Source organism: Nycticebus coucang, chromosome 22 (genome assembly GCF_027406575.1).
Source record: "Nycticebus coucang isolate mNycCou1 chromosome 22, mNycCou1.pri, whole genome shotgun sequence".
NCBI classification, from domain to species: domain Eukaryota; kingdom Metazoa; phylum Chordata; class Mammalia; order Primates; family Lorisidae; genus Nycticebus; species Nycticebus coucang.
The window spans coordinates 14,595,895-14,618,294 of NC_069801.1; the positions used below are offsets into that span (position 1 = coordinate 14,595,895).

At 45.5% G+C, this 22,400-nt stretch overlaps 1 protein-coding gene and 1 long non-coding RNA gene across 6 annotated transcripts in view; one reads left to right on the plus strand and one right to left on the minus strand.

The window, feature by feature from the left end:
* The window catches only part of TMCO4 (transmembrane and coiled-coil domains 4), a 106,586-nt gene extending 104,923 nt beyond the window's left edge, over nt 1–1,663 (minus strand). For 2 of the 3 annotated variants that reach the window (XM_053575712.1, XM_053575714.1), the window contains exon 1: nt 1,535–1,663. The gene's annotated coding sequence lies outside the window, so the exon portion shown is untranslated. The remainder of the gene's footprint in view (nt 1–1,534) is intronic. The other variant, XM_053575713.1, reaches the window with a different exon arrangement.
* On the plus strand, nt 1,567–22,355 carry LOC128574812 (uncharacterized). 3 transcript variants are annotated; one of them, XR_008376859.1, is made up of 3 exons: nt 1,567–1,696; nt 19,990–20,182; nt 20,720–22,355. It is a non-coding gene; the product is annotated as an uncharacterized LOC128574812 (long non-coding RNA). The 3 variants fall into 3 exon arrangements; XR_008376858.1 differs by lacking the exon at nt 1,567–1,696 and adding an exon at nt 1,829–1,944; XR_008376857.1 differs by lacking the exon at nt 1,567–1,696 and adding an exon at nt 2,387–2,566.
* The last annotated feature ends 45 nt before the right edge of the window (nt 22,356–22,400 follow it).

The window sequence follows — 22,400 nt, forward strand, 5'->3', positions numbered from 1 at the left end:
TCGCCCAGGTCTCCATCTCTGTGGTTTAGGGCTTCCTTTGGATCACTCTACTCACCTACCCCTGCCCCCCAAATCCTCATCTTAAATGAGGTCCATGAAGACCAAAAGCTCAGAGGTCTTGAGGCCATTCTAACACCACACCCTGAATCAGTAGAGAAGTCATTTTCTGCCTTCTTCAGGTACTTCCCAGTTTGGGGGACTCCAGTAGCCTCCTCTTTCCTTTGTGTTCAGCACGCACTCCCCAGACTGATGGGCAGTGTGTTACCCCACCCTCTGGAGCATACTCCCTGAGGGCAGGCCTCATCTTGTTCACTGCTATATCCTCAGTGTCTGAACAGTGCACATCGTGGCACGAAGTAGGTGCTCAATACCTATTTGGTGAATGAATGAATGAGTGTCCTCAAAGCTCTGCAGTGAAATAAACACTGAGTTAGGGAAAAAAAACAAAACTATATGTTTACTTCCATTTTGAGTTAGGTAATAGTCTTGGATTCTAGCCTGGCCTAGTCCCTGTGTGACTCCAGGGCAGAGACATTGTGGAGGCCAAAACTGTGCCCCCTGGGTCAGCCTCTCCAGTCAAGGAGCCCAGGTCCTTACCCTCTGCTTTTTGTAGGGATGTACTCCTGGGGAAATCACTTCATCTCTCCGAGCCTCAGTTTACCCAGCTGTAAAATCCACTCAAAGGTAAGTAGCAGTGGCCTGGGACAGTGGCTCATGCTTGTAATCCTAGCACTCTAGGAGGCTGAGGAGGGTGGATGGCCCAAGCTCAGGAGTTCTGAGACCAGCCAGAGCAAGAGCCAGACCTGTTTCTACCAAAAATAGAAAAACTAGCCCCTCATTGTGGCGGGTGCCTCTAGTCCCAGCTACTCTGGGGGCTGAGGCCTGCGAGCTATGACATCAAGGCACTCTACCCAGGGCCACAAAGTGAGATTCTGTCTCAAAAAAAAAAAAAGAAAGAAAGAAAAAGTAAACTTCAGGCAGCAGGGCCAGAAGATGTGGCCTGCCATAACATTAGGAGCCTGGGCTCCCCAAGCTCCTTTGGAATTTGCGGTTAGGTGGGAGAGCAGAGGGCTGCAGGGGTGAGACAAGTGGGTGATAAAAACCTCGGGGTTTCCTCGCCAGCGCCTGGAGGGGCTGTGTGGGGCTAGGGGAAGCCCACTTAACCTGTGTGACCTTGGGCAAGTCTCCTTCCTCCCTGGCTCTGACCATTTTTCAAGGCAGTAGCTGGGTGATCTCTAAAGGCCCAGAGCCCCAGCTGGAGGCAGGAGAGCTCTGCCCGGCCTCAGTTTCCCCATCTGCTGTACTATGCGATTTCTAAGGGCACTTCCGGCTCTGTAAACTGACCAGCCACCAGCGCCGGGGCAGCGCGTGGCCGCTCCTGCGTGGGCCCGGTGCCCGGACGGGCGGGGAAGAGCCGAAGGGCTGGCGGGCCTGGCGAGCTCCGGGAACTCCCGCGTGGGGCCAGTGGCGGGCGGTGGGGAGTGGCCAGGTGGGGTAACCCCACGGCGACCCGGCGGCTCCCTAGTCCCCTTACCTGGAGGCGGCGGCAGCTGCAGCGAAGGCGAAGGCGACTCGGCCCCTCCTCCTGCCCGGCACCGCCGCCCCGCGCTGGCCCGGGCTGGTCCCGCCGCTGCTCAGCCCGCCCCCGGCACGCCTGGTCGCCGCCCGCCGGGCCTTCCGGGCTCAGGCTCACGGGGTGAGTGGCCCAAGCTGCTCCCACCGCCACCCGGCGCCACAGGGGTGTTGCCCTCAGGAAGTGACGGGCCAAGCTGTGGCGGGAAACCTGTTAGTTGGGTGCATTTGCCCAAGCAGCAGTGGGGTGCCTGAGAGGGACCTTCCAGATTGGGCTTTGGAGCAGCTGCTGGAGGGTAGCGGGCCTGAAGCGACTGGGATGGAAATTTAAAAAAACAAAAGTAAAGAACCAGACACAGAAACAGCCTTCCCGTAAGTGTACACAGCACTTTGAAGTTGGCAGAGTGTTAAGATAGCCAAAACTCCCTGGTTCTTTCTGTCTTCTGAATGCCAAGGTCTGTCCTGTCTCAGGCCCTTTGCACTGGAGGCTGCCATGCCTGATCTCTGCCCCTCAGACCCACCTTTCTCCCAGAATGTTTCCTGTTTCCCATTCTGGTCCCCACTTGGAGTGGCATCTGTGAGTCTTCCCTGACCACCCAGCACGTTCAGTTATTCACTAAATTTACCGAGCACCTACTATGTGCTGGGTACTGATCCAAGGGCTGGGGAGCCACACACCAAGCATCTGGTCCTGTTTTGTATTTTGGTTCTTTTTTTTTTTGGTTGAGTCCAAGACAGAAGTACATGTTCTATTTTGATTATAGTATTTATCATTCTACAAAATTATTTTGTTTTCCTGTTTTCCAGTTTATGGTATGCCTCCCCAACTAGAATTGAAAAGCCTTGAGGGTGCGGGTGTTGGCTGCCTTGCCGTCTGCTGTGTGCCCAGCCCCAGGAACTGTACCTGGCAACTCTGCAGGTGCTCAGAAACACTTAATGAATGGATCTTATTCCCCTAGCAAACCTGCAGATCTTCGTCACACCCATTCTACAGGTGAGAAAACTAGGGCTTAGGTCAGGAGAATACCAAAACCACAGAGCTAATGCCAGCCAGAGCCGGAGCATGAGTCATCATGACCTCAAAGGCTGTCGCTCTTTCTCCCAGTGGAGACAGGCTAGGACTTTGAGTGGAGAAGATACTGATGAGAGAGTCATAGACCAGCATTCCAGCCAGAGCCTATGACTCATGCACTTTGTGGAATGCTCTAGCCTCTATCTGCCCATCTCCCCCCGGCCAATCAGGATCAACAAGAGCAGCTCTATGCACCTATGGAAATATTGTGAGGGTCAAATGGGCCAATAGTGTATGAGCTTTAGGAGAATAAGAGGTTCTATCTGAGTGGGTGGGTGTTGTCCAGACCTGAAGCTTTCAGCCAGCCCTCCTTCACTCTATATCTAGTGGCCCTTCCAGCCAGATTGGTTTTGTGGGACCAGGCACCACTCTACACAATGGCTTTGGCCTGTCTCTATTCAGTTAGAGACTGTGTGTTGAATACACTGGCTTCAGGCATTGAATCCAGTTCAGCTGTTGCCCACTACTCATCTCTCACCCCAGTCATCCCCACTACACACAGGCACTAGTCCCCTTATCAAGGCTACAGGTAGAAAAGGTGAAGAGAATATGTTCCCTTTCTGTCTATGCCTCCGAGATTTTTAGGTTCGGAATAGGATAGAAACTTTAGTTTCTTCGTCTGTAAAATCAGGATAATTATGGCCCCCACAACCCTTACGAGTTGTCATGAGGATTAAATGGGTATGTATGGATGAAGTACTCTGAACGATGTTTGGCATATGGGACACATAATAAAAATTAGGTGCTATTATCCTCTCTGAAATATACTTCTGACAAGTTGTCTTCTTATGAGCTCTCTACCAAGGGAATGTTTTGAGAATTGTGTTGGAAAGGGAAGCCTTGGTGAGGGCTGTGGATAGAGCGTTGTAGGGAGTTTTGGGGAGCAAATTGACAAGACCTCACCTTTTTTTTTTTTTTTTTGCAGTTTTTGGCCAGGGCTGGCTTTGAACCCACCACCTCCAGCATATGGGGCTGGTGCCCTACTCCTTTGAGCCACAGGCGCCGCCCAATCAATTAATCACTGATTCATTCAACCAGGATTTATTGAGTCACTGGTAGGATTCTAGGCATTGATTCTAATGGCTTCCCTTCACCTCGAAAGTCATCAGCAGAGGAAAGAATCAGAGTGTTTCGTGCAAAATCATGGTGTTTACATTCTGGTTTGGGGGATGGGCAGAGGGAGGATGAGCCATAAACAAATCGTGTGTTTGTTTTTTTGAGACAAAAGTCTCACTCTGTCACCCTGGCTGGAGTCCAGTGGTGTGATCGCAGCGCACTGCAACCTCAAACACATGGCTACAACCTCCTGAGTAGCTGAGACTACACGTGTGAGCCACTGCACCTGGCCAACAAATGCATTTTAATTTATAAGTGTAATAAAGAAAAAGTAAAGCAGGGAGGGTGTGCTATTGTGGATTAAGTGGCCAGGGAACGCCTGCTGTTGACTTTCTTTTTTTTTTTTTTTTTTTTTTTTTTTTAATTTGGCCGGGGCTGGGTTTGAACCCGCCACCTCCAGCATATGGTACCGGCGCCCTACCCGCTGAGCCACAGGCGCCACCCCCTGCTGTTGACTTTCGAGGTGAAGGGAAGCCATTAGATTATGGGGCAGAGCAACAAGAGCAGACCCAGCAACTGCGCACGTGTGGAGTTGGGAGTGTGGCTGGCACTTTTAAAGAAAAGGCCAGAGACTACAGTGGAGAGAGCTGGGGGAGAGTAGTAGATGAGACAACATCAGATCAAAGAGGTAGTGGTTGGGGGGGGAGTGTCATACCACTGTGAGCTTTTTAAAAAATGATGGTGCTGGGGGTTAGGGTTGCCAGATTTAGAAAATAAAAATATAGCACACTCTTCTATATTCAAATTCCACAGAAACAGTGAACAGTTTTTTAGAATATGTATGTCCCAATATTGCACAGAATAATACTTACCCTAAACAATTATCCATTGTGTATCTGAAATTCAAATTAACGGGATGTCCTGTATTTTACTTGGTAACTCCCCCAGAGATTCTGGGATTAGGGCTAGGCATAGGTGTTGTTCATGTACCCACGAAATATTTCTAATGTGTGCCCAGGGTCAGGAACCACTGATGCCAGGCCTTGCCCCCTTGGTGAGGGCTGTGGATAGAGCGTTGTAGGGAGTTTTGGGGAGCAAATTGACAAGACCTCACCTTTTTTTTTTTTTTTTGCAGTTTTTGGCCAGGGCTGGGTTTGAACCCGCCACCTCCAGCATATGGGGCTGGTGCCCTACTCCTTTGAGCCACAGGCGCCGCCCAAGACCTCACCTTTTAAAAAGATCCCACTGCCTGCCGTGCAGAGGACAGAGGAATAAAAGTGGACAGAAGCAGCTGGTTAGGAAGCAATAGTCCAGGGAAGGGGCCTGTATCTATTGAGCACCTACCATTGTGAGGCACAATGAGAGTGTATAACAGAGGCAGAGGTTACTGGGTCTTGCCTCAGGCCTGCCCAATTTAGAATTTCTCCGGGGTGCAAGAGCCTAGGAATGTATATCTTTAACAAGTTCCCTTGATGATTCTGGTGGTTTGAAACAGCTAAATTATTGGATTCAATTTTTCCAGAAAGTATAGGGGTAACCATGAATATTGTTTAGGGAGCTCTATGTGCTTTCCATATATCCCTTACATCACTGAATCCTATGCAGTATATACCATTTCTCAGAAGAAGGATCTAAGGCTCAGAGAGGTCAGGATCTCTGAGTTACAAGGTGGCAGAGTTAGGACTTCTGAGCCATCTCAATGATTTGACCAGGATTACTGAGCTACAAGGTGGCAGACTCAAGACTTGAACCCAGGTCTGGCTCATTCTGCTATCTACCTTCTCTTAGGCCTAAATATCAATACAAGTTCAAAGATATTTAGGTGAGTTGCAGATAATGGCTCCTCAGTGGAGGAAGCTTCCTCTGCCGTGTCCCATTGATGCCTATCTTAGGACTGAATGGAACTGAGTTTGTAAGAGTGATATTACTGAAGGTTCCCATATCTTTTTCTGTAGAGTATCCTTATGATGCTGTTGACCTGAACTTGAGACTGCAGGAGCCAGAAGGCCATTTACGATCACTTCTTCTTTCCTAACCACACACTGAAATAAACCGAACTCTCATGGGGAGGGACTGGACACTCCCTCAGAGGAAGGCCAGGGCAGAGAATGCACCAGATGATGTGTGGTTTACCATGGGTGTTGCATTGCTGAACAATATCTTGTTTGTGTCTCTTTGGGCACAAAGGCATCTTTGACCCAAAGAGCTGAACAACATTTTGTTAATTGGACCATCAACTGGAATTGGCAGAGCTAAGATGCAGGGATTTGGAGTCTAAGCCGCTTGGGTTAATATTTTCTTTATCCACTGTCCTCACGTGTTAGGTAATGATTTTGTAGTCTTCTGCCTTACCTTCATGACCTTCATCTGCTTCTTATTTAAGAATGTTTTGCACTTTCCCCTGCTTTGATATTTTCCAATATGTGGGATCCATATCACTAATGTATATATACCTTTAGCTGGTGCATGAGCTTGTGTTAAATCGTCTTGACTCACATGGTGGAGAAGGTTATCCCCTTCTATCCTTATTCTGTTGAGAGCACAGTTTGATACTATTGAATCTTTAAATCTCCTCTGACATTTATTAATATTCCTTTTTAATGAAGGGAAAACAAGCCTCTGCTCAGAGCATCTCTAACATATTGAGTTAAGATTTAATCATTATGCTTTTTACTTATTTAGTAAATTTTTTACTTGGAAAGGATTTTAGATTGACAGAAGAGAGTACTGAAAGGTCTTATCTAAGAACTATGTATACTCTTCATCTGGTTTTCCCCCGTGTTAGTATCTTCTGTAACTACAGCACATTTATCAAGACTAGAAAGCCAGCTGGGTGCCATGGCTTAGTGGTTAGAGTGCTTGCCTCGCACACTAGGGGAGATGAGTTCAAACCTTGCCTGGGCCTGATTAACCAAAAACAGAAAGGAAGACTAGAAAACCAAGATTGATACATTATTGTTAACTAGAGTGTGGACTTTATTTACCAGTTTTCCCAGTAACGTCCTCACACTTGTTCTAGGATCTAGTCTATGATCTTGAATCATATGGTGGAGAAGGTTATTCCCTTCATTCCTTATTCTGTTGAGAGCATGGTTTGAGACTATTGAATCTTTAAATATTCTGTGTTCTTTCTTAAAATTTATTTTTAGTGTTGATTTCATTTTATATATTTTTAGTACTTTCTATAATGGCAAATGATATTGGTTTTTGTTTATGGGTCTTTGCTTATGGCTTTTGGGTTTTGTTTGCTTGTTTGTTTTATGACATGGAGCAAAGAAAAGTGAGAGGATGTGAAAAAGAACAATAATAGTAAGAGGGGTATGCAGGTATGTAAAAAAATTCTCAATTCCCTCTGGGTTGGCTTTACTCATCAGAAAATCCTCCTATAGGGTGGGAAGTCTTCCAGCCACACTAGTTTCTCTCACTAGTCGTTAGTTTTTGGTAGAATGGCCTGTCACTACTGTGAGTATCACACATTGACCAACATAGTAACCTGAACCATAATGACACCAAGGACTTACGGGACATAAAATCCAGAGGTGGGTGATTCCAGAGCTCAATGATGTCATCCAGGACCTAAGTGCTCTCCATCTTTCATCACCCTCCGTATGTTGGCTCTTGTCCTTCTGTGTCATTCTGAGGTCCAAAGGTGGCTCCCTCTGCTCTAAACATCATTTCCTTCAGCAATTGTATTCGAAAGCAGGAAGAGAGAGAGAAAGGCAGGTCCTCCTCCCATAGTCAGAGAGAAATGTTTCCCAGAAGCCTTCTTGCTGGGATCACATGGCCACCTCTGGCTGCAAGGGAGCCTGGGAAAGCAAAGATCTGGCAAAGGGGATTGACTCAGACCCCAGTGGGTGGGAGCCAGCCAGTACTATATTTGCAGAGCTCAGGACAAGAGTGCAAAATGGTCAATAGACATGTCCTAACCTCTACCCTGACAGATACACCTGGAAAATCATCTGGAAGACAAGGTTTGAATTTTGAATCCTTCAGCTCCTGAGTGCTTCCTGCCAGGATGTAGCCCCTGGCTCACTGGGTGTCTTCTTTCTCTTCTCATCCTCAGCTCATCCCACACATCATGAAGTCTCACACACAGGAGTGTGGATGCTCCAGCCCCTCCCACAAGGCTGCCTCTTGGTCACTTCTCCAGCCTAGGAGTGTGCATATCAGCTATACCTTTGGTAGAATGGGTCAGCGAAAATCCTCACTCTTGTAGGCTGGAAGTGGGCTTGAAGCTGTTTGGACAAGGAATTTGGGGGTACCAGGTGTGGGCTTACATGAAACAAACTCTTGGCCTTGTAGATTCCTCTCTTCATGCGGATGGGTGTGGCTAGAAAAGGTCACAAGGAGGCCCTCTCAAGGATGGGCCTTGAGCCAAGACTGCTCTTGTTGCACAGAGCAGCCTACAAGTTTCTCTTAAGGTAGAAGGTGGGATGGCTTTTTCAGGCAGAACTTAGTGTCTTCCCCAGTGTAAGCTCAATGGGGCCAAGGGTCTTATATCTTGTTGACATTTGGATCCAAACCAAATGCCTAGTATATGGAAGACGCTCAACAAATATTTATTGAATCAGCAAATGCATTAATATCACTATTGATACCTTTTGAAACTGTCCCCATGACACAGTGCTTTCCATCACTCTGGAAATCAGAATCTAGAAGGGAAATACCAAAGGAGTGAATTTGTCAACCATAGCATAGCCACAGCACAGAACTCTCAACACTTTCTCCCCTGAAGCCCCCTCCCCACCATATCCCCCTCCAGTAAACATACCTTTTCAATGCACATAGCCACAGATATCCCCCTCAGAGTCTGCTGACGAGGGTCTGTTTTACAATTTTTGAGTTTTAGGACAGCTAGGGAGCTCTGAGAATACTCACACCGAGCCTTCTCTGTGCTTGGTGGACCTCCCCAGACTGGCCCACAGGACCCCTTCTGGTCAGGCCCAGTCAGCTTCCTCTGTTGCCCCTGACAAACCCCCTACTCAGATATGTCCACTGTCTCCCCCAAATATGCTATCACCTTCCAGTTTCTGTGCTTTCCTTATCTAGCCCTGATGTTGGAATAGCATTCTAATTCTTTCCATTCTTTCTGGCTATTCAAATCAAATCCTTGCTTCAAGGCCCACCTAGTTCCAATGTCCTTCCTAAGGTTTGTCCAGGCCACTCAAACCCCTTTCTCACGTCTTTATATGCACCAAGTCTTAACCTTGGGGGCCTCTTCCATTGAACATTCAATGGAGGCCTGTAGGCCTTGTATTGCACCAGGTCCTGTGCTGGGAAGGGTTGGGGTGGTATCTATCAAAATTCTCTGGATAGCTAGGTTGTTTAAAGAGAGGGATATTTAAAGGCTGTGTTAGGCATTCTCATGGAAAGACAGGCAGGATAGGATGGTAATCAGCCTGACTTCGCCACAATTGGTGATTTAGAAAGGTAAGACCTAAGGTTTTTCTCTTTGCCTCTCAGAGGCCCTGTGGCCTCCCTCATGTGTGCCTCCCTGGATCACAGGGAGTTACTGGTCACTTTTCTCACATCCAGCTTCCTACCTTTGACGTGCACGTGGCTCCATATTGGCCATCCTAGCATTCACTCTACGTGACCTTGTACTTCAGGCACGCAGAAATGAATCAGGGCTCCTTTACTTGCAAGTCAAACAACCAGCTCAAAATGGTTTAAGCAAAGAAAGGGAGTTTCCTGGTTCATATAACTATTGAAAAGTCTAGAGGAAAGTCAAGTTTCAGGCACGGCCACATCTAGGTGCTCAAGTAATAGGATTGAGAACTTCTATCACAGGACTCTGCTTTCCCCTGGGTTGGCTTCACACATAGGAAAGCCCTCCCCATGGGGTGGCAAGATCTTCACCAGAAAGTCTACATTAATATTTGAACAGCTTAGCAACTCTGGCAGAAAAAAACACTTCCTCCAGATAGTTCTAGCAAGATTCCTGAGTAGAGCTATCATTGGCTTAACCTTGAACACAGCCCTGTGGCCAGAGGGTGTGATTTTTTGGTTGGCAGGTTTGAGACAATGCTTTCCCCCCAAAAGACAGATATACCATCAGAACCCCTTTGGATTGAGACTGGGTGGGGAGAGGCAGGCCCCTCAAAGACAATCCTAATCATGTAGGAATCAGCTGTGGCAGGAGTGGGGCTTGACTCACAAACCTGCTGCTTACATACGTTCTCTGTTGGGTGACCAACCATTATCTGTCTGCCCAAGGCCCCTCATTCTTCTGCAAACAGCATACTGCTTTGCTTGAGAACCATCTCCCCAATCACAGTAGGATTCTACTGAAGCTACCAATCACAGCCCTGCTGACAAAGGCGGGCATGTGACCTAAGAGGACCAATCAGAGTCCTTCCTTGGAGTTTTCTCATTCTTTAACTGAAGAAAGAAAGTTTGCTCCTTTCTTTCTAGAGGTGAAGCTGGGAATATGTGAATAGGAGCTGGCCAAATTTCCAATCTCTTGGGAAAAAGCTGGTCAGAGAGAACAAAGCCCAAATGCAAAGAGAAAAGGAGACAAAAATGGAGAGCAATAATCCTAATGAAGTCCAAGGCCTCAGTTTCATCATTGCCAAGGCCTAGCGGGAAGCTGTCTTTGCCATGATTTGGCCAAACAAGCCAATACATTCCTCTTTTTGCTTAACATGGGCAGCTAGTGTTTCTTGGCACATCCTGGGGGCCAGGTACACTGTACTAAGTGGTTTCTACAAATGATCTCTTTTGAGGCTCACAATTCCATGATTGCTTCTCCCCTTTATACAGACATGGGAACTGAGGTTCATAAGGTTACAAGACTTAGTCACACAACTAGGAAGTAGCAGAGTATGGATTCAAGCCAGATAGTTTCCAATCCACAAAGTTCTGAAACCCTCAGTGTGGTGGATGTGAGCGGAGCAGATGCCATTCCAACTTGGGATTATAGCCAGATAGCAGATTCCCAGACCAAGCTCTTAAACTCTACAGTATTGTTATATTAGAGATAAATTTTTTAAACTATGATGTACAGAGAAGCACATAGAAGATGTATGTACTGTTTGTAAATAATTAGAAAGTAAATACCCATTACGTAGCTACCACCTAAGACAAGAAATAGAACATTACCTGCATCCCAGAAGACTCTCCTCAGTCAAAACCTCCTTCTCCAGAGATATCCCCTGTATTACTTTATAACTCAAGTTTTTTTTTTTTGAGACAGAGTCTTACTTTGTCACCCTTGGTAGAGTGCCATGGCGTCAACCTCCAACTCTTGAACTCAAGCGATTCTCTTGCCTCAATCTCTCCAGTAGCTTGGACTACAGGTGCCCACTACAATACCCGGGTATTTTTATTTTTATTATTTATTTATTTATTGTTAAATCATAGCTGTGTACATTAATGCAACCATGGGGCACCATACACTGGTTTTATATACCTTTTGACATATTTTCATCACACTGGCTAACACAGCCTTCCTGGCATTTTCTTAGTTATTATCCGGCTATTTTTATAGATGGAGGGTCTCACGCTGGTCTTGAACTCTTGAGCTCAGATAATCCACCCACTTCGGCCTCCTGGAGTGCTAGGATTATAGGCATGAGCACCGGCCTTAGTTTTTTGATTTTACTAAATACACATATATTTATGTAGTGTGATGGTGATGGGAGAGGGGTTAGTAAGGAGCATCTTTTACACTGTACATCTTTGCCTCTCCCACTTTGTCAGGCCCATGAAAGGTGCTCAGACGTGTTCGTTGACAAGCTGACCAGAGGTGTTTAGAACTGTGCCAAACGTTGTATGTGTCATCTGATTGAATGTCTATAAAATCTCAATGAGGTAGGGTTGATTATCCTACATTTCCAAACTAGGAAAAGTAAGGTTCAGGGAAGTCATATGTCATCGCCAAGGTCACACAGAGCATACATAGCAGAACTTGATTTTGAACCCAAGTCTGTTTTGACTCGTTTTGATGGGAGAAGGGGCAGGTAAGAAAAGAAGGGAGTAAAGTGGGGTGGGAGGGGGCTGTAGGTGTGGGGGTTAGGAGGAGTCTCTGGAGCTGGACTGGCCTTCTTGGTTTCAAATTCCAGCTTGGGAAAGTTACTGACCTTACTCTGTGTTTCAGCTTCCTGCTTGAATAGGAGCTTTGTGTCGATTCCATGAGATACCATATAAAATGCCCAGCACAAATAATCGTGTTTACCTCATGGAGTTGTTGTGAAGAATAAGAGAGTTAACCACACCTATGGTGCATTTTACAAGGGTACAAGTGAAATTTACTAAATGTAGAATATTAATGTCTTAACACAATAACTAAGAAAATACCATGAAGGCTATGTTAACCAGTTTGATTTAAATATTTCCAATTGTATATAAAACCAGCACATTGTACCCCATTACATTAATGTACACAGCTATGATTTAACAAAAAAAAGAATATGATACCAGATAGAAATTTGGGTTTATGAAAAAGAAAGAGATATAGAGCTTTAAAAATAGTTAAAATAAAAATTAATAAAAAGGAAAAAAGAGAAAGAGCTGTGACTACAGAGAATGGTCAGAAATATGCTTTGAAGATGGAGAAAGAGGGATCTTGGCCAAGGAATGTGGACACCTTCTAAAATCTGGGAATAGCAAAGCAATGGATTCTTCCTTTAGAGGCCATAGAAAGGAGTGTAGTCCTGCTAACATGAAGATGTCAGCCCAATGAGATCTGTGTCAGACTTCTAACCCACCAAACTCTGTGTTCAGATAGCGAGCAAAATGGCGCCGAGCAACAGCTTCCCTGCATCTGGGCACTGTGAGTCTGGGGAGATAAGATTCCAGGCATATCTGGCTGGTGGGATCTGCCTATAGTCATCCCTTTGAGGATATAGGGAGTCAGTGAGAGACTTCTGGACTCCAAGAGGAGTACAAAAACAGTGGGAAACTGGCACAGGAACTTAAAGAGTAAGAGGAAGTGAAAGGAAAATTAGGGCAAGGAAACAGATAAAAGAAATCACTCATAAGGAAGAATCAGCAGAAAACTTCAGGCAACATAAAGAACCAGTCCAGAGCAACTCCTCCAAGGGACCATGAGGTAGCTACCGCAGAGGATTCCACCTATAAAGAAATGTTAGGAATGACAGAAAGGGAATTTAGAATACACATGATGAAAACAATGAAGGAAACTGCTAATAATGTGGAAAATAACCAAAAGGAAATCCAAAAACAGAATCAAATAAGAGATGAACGATATGAAGAATATAGAAAGGATATAGCAGAGCTGAAGGAACTGAAGCAGTCAATTAGGGAACTTAGAGATGCAATGGAAAGTATCAGAACAGGTTAGACCATGCAGAAGAAAGAATTTCAGAGGTAGAGGACAAAGTTCTTGAGATAACTCATATAGTAAAAGAGGCAGAAAAGAAGAGAGAGAAAGCAGAACGTTCACTGTCAGAATTATGGGACTTTATGAAGCGTTCCAGTATACGAGTTATAGGAATCCCAGAAGGGAAGAAGAATGCCCCAGAGAAATGGAAGCCACACTAGAGAATATCATAAATGAAAATCTTCCAAATATCACCAAAGATTCTGACACGCTGCTTTCAGAGGGATATCGGACCCCACGTCGCCTCAACTCTAACCGAGCTTCTTCAAGACACATTGTGATGAACCTGTCCAAAGTCAAGACCAAAAAAAAAAAGATTCCGCAAGCTGCCAGGAGTAAGCGCCAGTTGACCTACAGGGGCAAATCCATCAGAGTGACCGCAGACTTCTCTAATGAAACTTTCCAAGCAAGAAGACAATGGCCATCTACCTTTAATCTACTTAAACAGAATAATTTCCAGCCCAGAATTCTGTACCCTGCTAAGCTAAGCTTTAAAATTGACGGAGAAATAAAATCATTTACGGATATACAAACATTGAGGAAATTCACCACACAAGATCAGGTCTACAGGAAATACTTCAACCTGTTCTACACACTGACTATCACAATGGATCAGCAGCAAAGTAAGAACTCAGAAATTAAAGGACAGAACCTAACCTCCACACTGATGCAAAAGATAAAACTAAGCAATGGACTCTCACAAAATAAGATGAATAGAATACTACCACACTTATCAATTATCTCAATAAATGTTATGGCTTGAATTCCCCACTGAAGAGGCATATATTGGCTGACTGGATTAAAAAACACAAGCCATCCATTCGCTGTCTGCAAGAAACACACCTGGCTTCAAAAGACAAATTAAGGCTCCGAGTCAAGGGTTGGAAGACAATTTTTCAGGCAAATAGAATTCAGAAGAAAAGAGGAGTTGCAATCTTATTTTCAGATACATGTGGATTTAAAGCAACTAAAGTCAAAACAGACAAAGATGGTCACTTTATATTGGTCAAGGGAAAAAATACAACAAGAAGACATTTCAATTCTAAATATTTATGCACCCAATAAATTGCTCCCAGATTCTTGAAACGGACCTTACTCAGTCTGAGCAATATGATATCCGATAATACCATAATAACAGGGGACTTTAACACTCCTCTTACAGAGTTGGACAGATCCTCTGAACAGAAATTAAACAGATATAAGAGATTTAAATGAGACCCTAGAACAACTGTGCTTGATAGACGCATAGAGAACACTCTATCCCAAAGATAAGGACTATACATTCTTCTCATCACCCCATGGCACATTCTCCAAAATTGATCATATCCTGGGACACAAAACAAGTGTCAACAGAATAAAAAGAATTGAAATTTTACCTTGTATCTTCTCAGACGATAAGGCACTAAAGGTGGAACTCAACTCTAACAAAAACGTTCGACCCCACCAAAGGCATGGAAATTAAACAACCTTCTGTTGAATAACAGATGGGTGCAGGAAGAAATAAAACAGGAAATCATTAACCTCCTTGAGCATAACAACAATGAAGACACAAGCTACCAAAACCTGTGAGATACTGCAAAAGCAGTTTTGAGAGGAAGATTTATCGCTTTAGATGCCTACATTCGAAAAACAGAAAGAGAGCACATCAACAAACTCACAAGCCATCTTATGAAATTGGAAAAAGAAGAACAATCTAAGCCTAAACTCAGTAGATTAGAGATCAATCAGAGATCAATGAAATTGAAAACAAAAGAATCATTCAGAAAATTAATGAAACAAGGAGTTGGTTTTTTGAAAAAATAAATAAAATAGATAAACCATTGGCCAGACTAATGAGAAACAGAAAAGTAAAATCTCTAGTAACCTCAATCAGAAATGATAAAGGGGACATAACAACTGATCCCACAGAGATACAAGAGATCATCTCTGAATACTACCAGAAACTCTATGCCCAGAAATTTGACAATGGGAAGGAAATGGATCAATATTTGGAATCACACCCTTTCCCTAGACTTAGCCAGGAAGAAATAGAGCCCCTGAACAGACCAATTTCAAGCACTGAGATTAAAGAAACAATGAAAAAGCTTCCAACCAAAAAATGCCCTGGTCCATATGCCTTCACTCCAGAATTCTATCAAACCTTCAAGGAAGAGCTTATTCCTGTACTTCAGAAATTATTCCAAAAAATTGAGGAAGAAGGAATCTTCCCCAACACAGTCTATGAAGTAAATATCACCCTGATACCAAAACCAGGAAAAGACCCAACCAAAAAGGAGAATTTCGGACCAATCTCACTCATGAATATAAATGCAAAAATTCTCAACAAAATCCTAGCAATAGATTACAGCTTATCATCAAAAAAGTCATACATCATGTTCAAGTAGGTTTCATCCCAGGGATGCAAGGCTGGTTTAACATACGCAAGTCCATAAATGTTATCTACCATATTAACAGAGGCAAAAATAAAGATCATATGATCCTCTCAATAGATGCAGAAAAAGCATTTGATAGAATCCAGCATCCTTTTCTAATCAGAACACTGAAGAGTATAGGCATAGGTGGCACATTTCTAAAACTGATTGAAGCTATCTATGACAAACCCACAGCTAATATTTTACTGAATGGAGTAAAACTGAAAGCTTTTCCTCTTAGAACTGGAACCAGACAAGGTTGTCCTCTGTCACCTTTACTATTCAACATAGTGCTGGAAGTTCTAGCCAATACGATTAGGCAAGACAAGGAAATAAAGGGAATCCAAATGGGAGCAGAGGAGGTCAAATTCTCCCTCTTTGCTGACAACATGATCTTATACTTAGAGAATCCCAAAGACTCAACCACAAGACTCCTAGGGACGGAGGGAGGAGGGTAGAGCCTTGGTGTGTGTCACACTTTATGGGGGCAAGACATGATTGCAAGAGGGATTTTACCTAACAATTGCAATCAGTGTAACCTGGCTTATTGTACCCTCAATGAATCCCCAGCAATAAAAAAAAAAAAGGAAAAAAAATAAAAGAAATAGGTTTAATAGAATAGTACCCTGCGTGTGGTAAGCACTTGACGAGCGCTAGTCACCATTATTGTTGTTGTTTTCCCTCAACCTTCATGTTCATGGGCATGCACTGACCTGGTGTTATTTGGAAACTTGCTGTATCTACAGCTATTTGCAGACTGTTTCTTCTGCAGACTGACCCCCGTAAAGGGCTCTGGCTGGGTGTCTCAGGGGAACTAGAGCTTGTTTCTTCTGGAGATCGTTAAGTCAACAGAGTGGAGACTAGCCTCTGATGGTAACTGGCCTGAGCTCCAACACCAAGTTTTCTGTCTGATTCCACATCTGGGCAGAGCTGGATATCACCTTCCTGGGCCTGCCATCAGGGGACCCTCTCCACAAGGTCAGGCTGGCTCTTGGGAGAGTAGTGAGGGTGTAGGAGGGTTCCTGGCTGACTGGCCTGTAGCATTGCATTTTGCCTGGTCTTTGGAAAGGCTGAGGCTTATTGGTGGGATTTTTCAGCAGCTGGGATCCTGGACAGCTCCTGCATTAGGCCAGGGATTTTGGTTGCAAACAACAGAAACTGATAGTGATTGTCTGAAGAAAAAAATACTAATTGTAGGGAAGGAACCTGAGGCTTCACTGATTCAACCAGATGCAGATGGACCAGAACTGTGGGGATTATCTTGTCTGCTGCAGCTGTTGTTGCTACAGCTTTCAAACATTCATCCCCCTTTGCATTACTAGCTCCAAATGGAAAGTTCTGGAAAAGAACATCTAACTTGAATAACTTAGATCATGCAATGTGCTCAGGTGAAACAGGGTGGTAAGTTGGGGAGGATCAGGAGCTCCAGTTGGTGTAGAGGTTGCTGGTAGAATTCTGCATTCAACAAGATTAGACACAGGGCAATTTCCTCAGAAAGAGAGATGGGCATGGGGGCGGCTGAATCCAAGACATTTAGAGGAAAGAAGACAAGTGTCCATCATGATCCTCTCTTCTTGGAGCAAACAAGCTTGCTTGCTTCTTTGTACAGACAGGCCACTGAAAGGCATCATGGAAAGCAGAAAGTGTAGGTGTAGCTATGGAGTCAGAGTAAGTTAGAATTCTGGTACCTCATCCACTTGCTTGTGACCTTGGGCAAATACTTTATTGCCCTGGGTTGTAAGTCTTCAACCCATGAAATGGGGATAATAATTCATCAGTTCTCATATGGTTATTACAAAGACTAAAGGATCATTGAAGAACTGTAGGCTCTGATTTCAAACTCATTTATGAAATATGGGACTTTTTGGGGGAAATCACAAGGTTCTTCTGAGCCTTGATTTCCCATCCACAAAATGGAAGAAGAAAGGAGAACTTGATCTTGGGAGTCGATCAGACTTGATTTTGATCCCAATGTTGCTACCTCTCTGCTGTGAGACTCAGGGAAAGTTATTTAGTCAAACTTGAAGGAGCTCAGCTCAATGGGCATAGTGCAAGCACAGACACAGAATAGGTCCTATTTTGGTTTCCTAGGGATGACATGGCAAGAGGACTGGCTTAAACAACAGAAATTTATGATCTCTCAGCGTTCTGGAGGCTAGAAGCCTGAGACCAAGGTGTCACCATGATTGGTTTCCCATGAGGAATGTGGGGGAGTCTGTTCCACACCTCTCTCTTAGCTCTTGCTGGTTTGCTCGCAGTCTTTGGCCTTCCTTGGCAGGTAGACACCAGACCTGACAATTAAGCTGGCAAACTTATCCTAGAAAAAGTGCGACATACCTCATTGCTGAATATCACTATGGTCACCTTCAAGGTACTCCCCTTGGGAAGCTGTGCACCCATGCCAGTGTCTAGTCCAGCCCTCAAAGCAATTTTGGAAATCTTTTTCTGGAATGACCATCAGAGCTGTCATCCTACGAAGTCTGACAATTAAGTTGGGGAACTCATGCTAGAAAATGTGCTACATACCTCATTGCTGAATATCACTATGGTGACCAGATGGCCAAGTGGAATCCATTGTAGGGGACTATAGTGATATTCAGCAGTGAGGTTGCAGCACTTTGTCTAGGATGAGTTTGTGAACTTAATTGTCACGCCTCATACATCACCCTGATTTCTGTCTTCACTGTCTCATGTCATTTTCCCTGTGTGTCTTCATGCCATCTTCCTTGCCTACATGTCTGTCTGTGTCATTTTCCCTTTTTATAAGGACACAGGTTAATGGCCTCATTTTAACTTGATTACCTCTATAAAAATGCTGTTTTCAAAGAAGGTCACATTTTGAGGTACTGGGGGTTAGGACATATCTTTTTTAGGGGGGGCATAGATCAACCCATAACCAGTGCTTAGCATCTGTTAGTTTTCCTTTCTCCTCAAAACGGATTGAATGCCCTGCTCAGTACCTGGCACAGAGCAGAACCTCCATAAATATTTCTTGAATAAATGGGTGAATAGATTCTACATTCCAAGGAGTTTTGAGTTCTTCAGAGAGTTCTCTACTAACCCAAGAGGTATGCCCCCTCCCCTTTAGAAAAGTGATTTCCAGATACTCAGACGAAAATACAAAGTTCGTAAGAGCTGCTTCAAGCAGATTCAAGAGCTTGGATCTGATTTCTCTCTCTCTCTTTTTTTTTTTTTGTAGAGACAGAGTCTCACTTTATGGCCCTCGGTAGAGTGCCGTGGCATCACACAGCTCACAGCAACCTCCAGCTCCTGGGCTTAAGCGATTCTCTTGCCTCAGCCTCCCAAGTAGCTGGGACTACAGGCGCCCGCCACAATGCCTGGCTATTTTTTGGTTGCAGTTTGGCCAGGCTGGGTTTGAACCCGCCGCCCTCGGTATATGGGGCCGGCGCCATACCGACTGAGCCACAGGTGCCACCCCTGATTTCTCTTTTTAATGCGCTCTGTGCTGTTTCCATAGCCGGAAAAATCGCAGTAAAGTCTTTCATTCCTAGAAATATTCTACTTTGCCACAAAAGAGTAACTGTTTTAGCAAAGGCTGAGAAGGCGCCTTCAGTCATTTGAAAAGAGGTTCTGAACAATGAACAGAGAGCCCCTGCGATAAATCAGGGCTATGAGATGAGGGAAGGAAGGGCTGGGGAGATGGGACAGGTGCACACCCATAACCCTTTGCTCCAGGCAGCCACTAAATCAGGAAGCTGTAACCAAACAAGAAAATCCTAACTCTTCTTGGAGCAGGGACCCCCATACCTTAAGCACTTATGTTGTACCTGGAATGTTGCATCCGGGACGGCAAATTGTACCTGGAATGTTGCATCCGGGACTCCGGAAAGACTCCTGGAGTCTACTCTTGACCCTGCCACTGTCTTACTGTGTGATTTTGGGAAAGTTACTTGACCTCTCTGTGCCTCAGGGTTCTTACTGATAACTTGGAGGTAACGATAGTACCTACCTTTTAGCGCATGTGATAATATATGCAATACACTTTGCCGATGCATTCAAATAATCTCAGCCATTATTGTTATTATTATGTGTGATTAAGGAGGCCACTGAAGCCACCAAGGCTGATAATAGAAGAGGCAAATTCTAGAGTTCAGGTTTGAATAAATGAGTCCGTTCTCACCCTTCCTGTTAGGGATTTCTAGAACTCAACCCGTCTTCCCTTTCTCTACTTCCTCATGATTCTAAGTGCTTAGCCATAGATTATTTCACCAATTCCTCCCCAAACCCTCTGAAATATGTATAGTAACCTCTGTTTCACGTGTAAAGAACCCAAGACTCAGACACAGTGACTTGGAAGTGGTGAAGCTAGAGTTCAAGCCAGGTATGTCTGACTCCGGGGATGCTGAAGAGGGAGGTGCATTTAATAGAGGTGAAGTTTGGCTTCCCCTACAGATCCCCTTCATCCTTCTGCACAAACTCCCCACTCAGCTTGCCCTGAACAATGCTCCCCACTCTACACTGGTTTCTCCACCTGTCATCAACGCTGACCCTCTGCTGGCTGTCACCCTGAACAGGCTTGAAAGAACCCATTCTCCTGAGAAGGTCAATGATTGATGATGAAGGTGGACATTGGTCTGGACATGGGACTCTCATCCAGTAGCACCTTGGATCTCATCCATTGGTCTGGACACGGAATCTCATCCAGTAGCATCTTGGATCTTCCCGGAGGCCCTGGAAGGGGTGTGCCACCCTTCCCCCATTTTAATGGTGAGCAAACTAAAGCTCAGACAAGTTCTGTAACTTCCTCCTGTCATACACTGGGTCAGAGCTTGGCTTTGGGTCCCAAGCTGGCTCTCTGGTTTCTTCTGCTCACGTCCTTTTGCAGCTGTGCAGTTTCCTCTGCTCCTTCCTGGATGGTCTGGGCTGACACTAGCCTCTGGGGCTCTCTGTTCCCACATCACTAGGGGAAGAAGATGGTCAGGACCAGGTAGGCTTCAAAGCAGGGGGAAATTGCAGTGTCAGAACACTTTTGCCCAGGGATGGAGGGCACATTTTGGGGGGGGAGGCATTGCATGCCAGGAATGATGACAAGAGATTCACTATTGTAGGGATCTTTCTGACTTTTACAGTTAGGTTCAGGGAAGTAAAATGTCCTGCTTAAGGGCAAGGAAGGGGAAGGTAAGGTCTCCAAACTGGGCCTCCGATGTTTCAGCTGGCCTAGCTCCCTGCAGGGAGGCTGGGGCTGAGTGGCAAATGTCTACAGGAGAGTTGTCCCGTTTTATCATTCTCTTTTCTTTACCATAGATGATAGGGTCTGGAATTCTCTGGCCTCTCTGAACACTTGACTGCTGGAACTTGGGAGCTCTTGATGTTTCATTCTCCGTGGAATTCCTGACAAGCCCACATGTGGTGAGCAGTCTTCTGGGTGTTTGGAGCTGCACAGGAAGAGGCAGCGTGATGAGGCAGAAAGAGCCTGGGGTTAATTCCTGGTGGGGGAAGGGCTCTGGCTTTGGGTGGCTGTGCAACCTTACGCAGGTGTATTCACTTCTTTGATTCTGACTCCTCCTCTGTAAAAGAGGGGTCACCATGGTCTCTACCCTATAAGGTTGGTGAAATGCTTGGCACATAGTAAGTACCAGATAAACACTCACCCGCCATGGTTGGGGTAGATAATGGTGTTGTCATTAGTAACTAAAACCTTGGTGGAGATTTTGTTCAAGAACTAGAGAGAATGGGAGTGGAGGAGTGATTAGGGAGAGAATGTTCCTTTCCTATCCCACTGGCAGCCATCCTGAACTCCACGTGCCTGAGGCTAGCTCAGGAAATGCCCTGCCATCCTCCCCATTTACTCATCCTTGTGAGACAGGACGTTCTTCAGGCCCACTTGGTCTGGCTTAAAAGTATGGGTCTATGCATGCCCACACACTCACACGCCCCCTCTCAGTTGCTAAGGCCCAGGGCATGGGTGTCAGAGTTGCCCTGGAAGTACCTTAGAAGAAAAAAAGAAAGCACCCAGATTTTAGGAACAGCTAATTGCACATACATAGTTTGATTTCTCTTTGTTTGGGTCTAGAGGGAATATGACCCATTGTTCTGGCCCTGCTGGTGGCCTCAGCCCTAGGGCTTCAGGGTTTTCTTTTTATGAATAATCAGACCCCTCCCTCACTTTGGGGAAAAGGAGGCTGAAAGAGGCAAAAGGCCTTGCTTGACAACACGTAACCACTGAGCCAGGGCAACTCCCTGTGCTCCAGTTGGCAGAGTTCTCTCATCCCTCCCTGGTAAAGGCACAGTCACCGTGAACAGTGTCCGGGCTGTGACTCCCCTCTGGCCAGGGGGAGCATGGAGTGAGAGGGCAGGACCACACCCTGGGCCTGAACAGGTTTCAAGTCAGTTTCCCAATTAGAGGCCTCTGGAAGGAAATAATACGTCACCTGGACCCTTGGCTCCCCTGTTCTCCCAGGCAACCCCTGGCCGAGGCCTGCCCCTGGCAACCTCCAGCAGATGCCTCCCCCACATTAACATGCAGAAATCGTTGGGAGAAGGCACAAAGACGCCTTTCAATGACTGTGCCTCTCAGGGTGAGGCGGGAGAGGTGGGGTTATTGGTGAAGACCGTTGCATTTATGGGGACTCTTATCTTTATGACAGAACCTCAGGTGGGACTTGAGAAGCAGTAACAGGGGAAACAACATCTATAAAGATGTGGGTCCAGTGCACTGGGGCTGTGCACTAGATGGGCAGCTGGAGCTGCTCCACGTGGAGGGAAGTCCTTATAACCCCAGGGTCCTTGATAAAGTCAGGGCCTGATGGCCTGGAGCCAGGACTTTTGGTGGGGGTGCTGGGAGCAATTCCCAGGTCCACCCTCTCTACCCCTGCCCAACTCTGCAAGCTAAATGTGCCCCACCCTCCCAGCGGCATCAGAAGTACGGTCCCTTCACCCACCAACCTTGGGGCAACTGAAGGGCAGACCCAAGCAGCCAGGACAT